Raw genomic sequence first — 5,608 nt, forward strand, 5'->3', positions numbered from 1 at the left:
CTAGGCCCACTTGGCTCCCAGGAGGCATTCCAGAGCATAACTGGACCTGGTGGGTTAAGGTACAGAATGGTTCATTAGTTCCTAGGTATACATTTGACTCTCTGGGAGCGCATAAGGCGTGGGTTCCCAGGGCCCTCTTGGCTCCCTCCTGGCACCCCAGACCAAAGCAAATACTTTTGTTCCTTGTACTGCAAATGGTTCAAAGGAACAATTAAGAAGTCACGTCCCTGTAAATGTTCCACTTGAGGTGTTGAGAGTTAGATGACCTTTCATGAAAATAGCAAAGCAACTGCTTTATACACTATAAATAAATGTAGATACATAATGAAAGTAGAATGAAGAAATCAATAAGCAAAAAGGCAGGAGGAAACATTACAAAGAAATAACCATGAGGTTCCTTAATGGGTGATTACACAAAGGAACATTTTTAGAATTAGGTAAAGCCGAGAAACATAGATGACGCACACTACAAGGAAATTGCTGACACATATAATGCCACACTTGCCACAATACAGCGGCCAGTCTAACACACTGCTGTTGTCTGTGTTCATTTGTTATTTTTGCTGATGCCGTTCATCCTTCGGGAACCCCTGAACCTGCTGGGGCTGGATCTCGGCACATCAGTTGTTGGCAAGGAGGATGAGGAGAAAGGGGAACCCTTTTGCACTGTTGGTGGGAATGCAAACTGGTACAGCCACTCTGAAGAATAGTACAGAGGTTCCTCAAAAAGTTAAAAATAGAGCTACCCTGGGACCCAGCAATTGCACTAATAGGTATTTATCCAAAGGAAACAAAAATGCTGACTTGAAGGGACACACACACCCAATGTTTATAGCAGCGCTATCATCAATAGCCAGATTATGGAAAGAGCCCAGATGTCCATCGACTGATCAATGGATAAAGAAGACGTGGTATATATATCCAATCAAATATGGCAATCAAAAAGAATGAAATCTTGCCATCTGCAACAACGTGGATGGAGCTATTTTGTGTTAATGCTAAATGAAATAAGTCAGAGAAAGGCAAATATTATATGATTTCACTCATATATGGAATTTAAGAAACAAAACAGATGAACATAGGGGAAGGGAAGGAAAAATAAAATAAGATAAAAAAGGAAAGGGAGGCAAACTATAAGAGACTCTTAAATATAAAGAACAAACTGAGGGTTGCTGGGGGGGAAGTGGTTGGGGGCACAGGCTAAATGGGTGATGGGCATTAAGGAGGGCACTTGTTGGTATGAGCATTGGTTGTATGTAAGTGATGCATCACTAAATTCTACTCCAGAGGCCGATATTACACTATATGTTAACTAACTTGAATTTAAATTAAAAAAAAAAAAAGAGAAAAGTGCATGTATGTTTAAAATCTTTTAGAACTATACATGGGAAAAAGCAAATTTCACAATTTTTTAATTTAAAAACTTTGTTATTTTTTAACGATTGATTTTAATTTTGCAGTTAAAATTTTAAAAAGAAAACTGCCTTGCTGAGTTGTCACTGGCATTCAGTAAAATATAATTCATCTGATTCGTAAGAGATGCTCGACAAACATCAGCTGCTAGTCCTGTTTTCCTGGGGAGTAGAGAGTAGGGGTTCAGAGCATAGGCTCTTAAGTTAACTGGCCTACATTCAGGTCTTGCTGTGTCATCTACTGGCTTGTGCCCTGTCTGTGCCTAGTGTTCTCTGTAAAATGGAGTCATGATTGTATCTATCCTATAGGGTTGTTAAACAGGTTAAATCACTTACTGTAGGCAAATACTTAATAAATGTACACTCTTATTATTAACATGGTTTCTCTCTATTGATTTCATAGGAGACCAGCTGGGAAGTAGTATGGGTCTCTGAACTTGGCATGCATTGCCACCACAAAAGATCTCTGCTGGTGTTTGCCTGTGATGACAAAGATGGCAAGTATGACAGCAGTCGGGAAGCTGTAACTGTGAAGCTGTTGGGGGGTCCTAATGACTCCTGATAGGAGGACCTGGTGTAGGGAGAGGAGGCACTGGCAGAGGCCTTCCTTTGTGTATTAGTTTGGCCTTGGATTCCTGGAGTTGGTATGCGTCTTAAATATTTGTAAATTGGCTGCCTGAATATCTTTTGCAGGAGAAGGAAATTGTCAACTTCCTATTTCCCCAGCCTGAGGGAGGCCCCTCATTTGAGAATGGTGGCATAAAATTACCACAGGTCGGTGGGCTGGCTGCAGCATTAGGTTCTGATAGAGGATCTCTTGAAATTCTATGCCAGGGTTTTGAGAGAGTGGTTTTATTAGTGCCTCTGACCTCTTTCCTTAGGAGTGACTTCGTTGGGCTTGCTGCTGCTTGCATATATCAAAATTCAGTGGAGTAGGTAGGGAAGGGGAGGAATAAGTATAGAGTTCTTTAAAATTAAAAAAGATATTCTCAAAAATTTTATATGTTATATAATTTATATATTATAAAATATATGTTTTATAACATATACGTTTTGAGAATTGAGCATTGAATAAAAGTGACCTAGTTCTAAGGTTTTTAAAAGTCATTACAGGGAGATTTTGTGGTTTTGCATTTTTTTTTTAAATCTCAGAAATAGGGTTTAAAGATTACTATAATTCTTTCATTAGTGTTGTAACCAAGAACTCCATGAAATGCATGAAGTGTGAAATGAAGTACACAGGCTACAGCAATCTTTAAAAGTTATCAGTTGTTGGGGTGCCTGGGTGGCTCAGTCGGTTAAGCGTCCGACTTCGGCTCAGGTCATGATCTCGCGGTTCGTGAGTTCAAGCCCCGCGTCGGGCTCTGTGCTGACAGCTCGGAGCCTGGAGCCTGTTTCAGATTCTGTGTCTCCCTCTCTGTCTCTGACCCTCCCCGGTTCATGCTCTGTCTCTCTCTGTCTCAAAAATAAATAAACGTTAAAAAAAAAAATTAAAAAAAATTAAAAAAAACGAGAAAAAGATAAAAAGAAAAAAAAAGTTATCAGTTGTTTATGTGTGTGTATGTATACCAGGCCTCATTCTATGAAGGGTTTATGATGGATTATGACAAACACTGAGGAAATTACTAAAATACAAGTATGAAATATAAAATCAGGATAAGACAAATATAAATTAGAATAGAAAGTCAAGACTGGGGCTGGCAGAGAAATTGAAGAGAAATATGCAAAGAGTTAAGGACCTAACTGAATAATTGAATTAAAATTTTAGTTCTGAGTTCCTCTGGCAAAGTGAAGAGGGGATAAGTCAGTTAGCTAACTTTTATTATTAGGAAGAAAAACACAGGGGTGCCTGTGGCTCAGCTGGTTAAGTGCCTGACTCTTGGTTTTGGCTCAGGTCATGATTTTGCAGTTGGTGCGTTCAAGCCCCCCATCAGGCTCCATGTTGACAGTGTGGAGCTTGCTTGGGATTCTTTCTCTCCCTCTCTCTCTGTGCTTCCCTCCCTATCTCTCTCTCAAAAAAATAAGTGAACTTAAAAAGAAAAAAAGAGGGGCACCTGTGTGGCTTAGTTGGTTAAGCATTGACTTTGGCTCAGATCATGATCTCATGGCTTGTGAGTTAGAGCTCAGAGACTGGGGCCCGCTTTGGATTCTGTGTCTCTGTCTTTCTCTGTCACTCCCCTGCTTATGTTCTGTCTCTGTCTCTCTCTCAAAAATAAACAAACATTAAAAAAAATTAAAGAAAAACACATACCAGTTCCTAAGAGAAAGCAAAACTTTTGTTAGCTCTTACCTCCAAAAGAGATGGCTCATGTAGGTTTTTTTAACAAAAGTATTTTGGCATAAAAAAGAAACCAAAACCAAAATATTCATAGAAAAGGTTTGAAAAGGAAGATAAGCAAAAAAAAAAAGGACAAAAATTGTCCGTAAACATAACCCTATGAGATAACCACTACATTTTATTTGTTTTTTTATTAAAAAAAATTTTTTTTAACGTTTATTTTTGAGACAGAGAGAGACAGAGCATGAATGGGGGAGGGTCAGAGAGAGGGAGACACAGAATCTGAAACAGGCTCCAGGCTCTGAGCTGTCAGCACAGAGCCCAATGTGGGGCTTGAACTCGCGGACTGCGAGATCATGACCTGAGCCAAAGTCGGACGCCCAACCGACTGAGCCACCCAAGTGCCCCAACCACTACATTTTGGCATATATCCTTTCAGGACTTTTCTTGTGATCAAATTTGCATGTAAAAATACATATTTGTTTTATCTTCATAAAAATCTTTTGAGGGGTTGACAAAGCAAGTGTGGCAAGATAAGTCATACAATTGTAAGCAATATATAGCCAAAATGTAAGCAAAAATCCAGTAACTGTTAATAGACCATTTTCATTTATTGGGCATTCCTTATGTGCTTGGTATGTAATAAGGACCTTAAGTAAGCTGCCACCAAGTTGTCCCAACAGATCTCTTTCAGATTCAGCATTACTCATATTTTATGGCTTCAGGCAAATTAAGTCACTCAAGGTTACACTATTAAGTGACAGTATTCAGGACCAGGTTTATCTAAAAGTCTGTATTCTTCTATTGTGATAGGTCACTCTGTCTCTGCAAATACTGCCATTCTCATTTTACAGATGGGTAACCCATGGCTCTGGGAAGTTGACTATTGCCCTAGACTAGTGAGCTATGGAGTACTCCTTCTCGGAGTCTCAGAGTACTGACTTTGCTCCTGCCCTGAGAAGAGTCCCTTCCCACCTTTTGTGAAGAATGTTGTAAACTAGCTTGCTACCACTTTATGTTGGCAGGATATTGCTGTTCAGATGCCAGGGGAACACTTATTCTGATGGTTTCTGTGAAATGTCAGTGAGAGGAAATTTGGATGTATTGGTTCTTTTTAAAAACTTTTTAAATGTTTATTTTTTTGAGAGAGAGAAAGAGCGCAAGTGGGGAACGGACAGAGAGAGAGGGAGACACAGAATCTGAAGCAGGCTCCAGGCTCTGAGCTGCCAGCACAGAACCTGACATGGGGCTCAAACCCACGAACTGTGAGATCATGAGCTGAGCCGAAGTAAGACGCTTAACTGTCTGAGCCACCCAGTTGCCCTGAATGTATTGGTTCTTACTTTTGCAGTTATCCACCATTCTAACAGCAAGCTGCTGTTGCTCCATTTCTGCATACGTCCCCTTGGCATTGTGACCAAATGCAAAAGGTATAACTGAACCAAAGGAGAGTTCATCTTGTTGATGAGTGGCTAGCCAATTAAAAAAAAAAAAAAAGCCGACACCAATCTTTTGCTGTGACGAAAGATAGGCTTATCTATTGGTGTGGCACCACCCAGGAGAAGGGGGGGCTAATGCTCCAAAGTCCCGAACTCCCCAATGGCTTGCAAGTGAGGAGCTTTAAAGGCAAAAATTAAGGGTGAGGGGTTTGAGGTCATGGGTACTTCTGAATGGTCAGAGACTGGGTAAATTCAAGATTGATTGACTGGTCTTTCTGGCACTGGTCCATCTGATTTCATCAAGATTGTGGTCTGGTGGTGAGTGGTTCCTTTCCCTGATCTGGTTCTGCAGTGTGTGTCAATGGTGCTTTGTTAGCAAATGCAGAGGCCATACACCCTATGACTATGATAACTGTGCAGCCTATTTCATTTCTTATTCCCTTGGGCTACATTTTCATTATCTTGAGCAAAGAAAGCAT

The sequence above is a fragment of the Lynx rufus genome, unplaced genomic scaffold (genome assembly GCF_022079265.1).
Source record: "Lynx rufus isolate CCGP_SWC_20201006 ecotype Redwood Valley unplaced genomic scaffold, mLynRuf1.p SCAF_1, whole genome shotgun sequence".
NCBI classification, from domain to species: domain Eukaryota; kingdom Metazoa; phylum Chordata; class Mammalia; order Carnivora; family Felidae; genus Lynx; species Lynx rufus.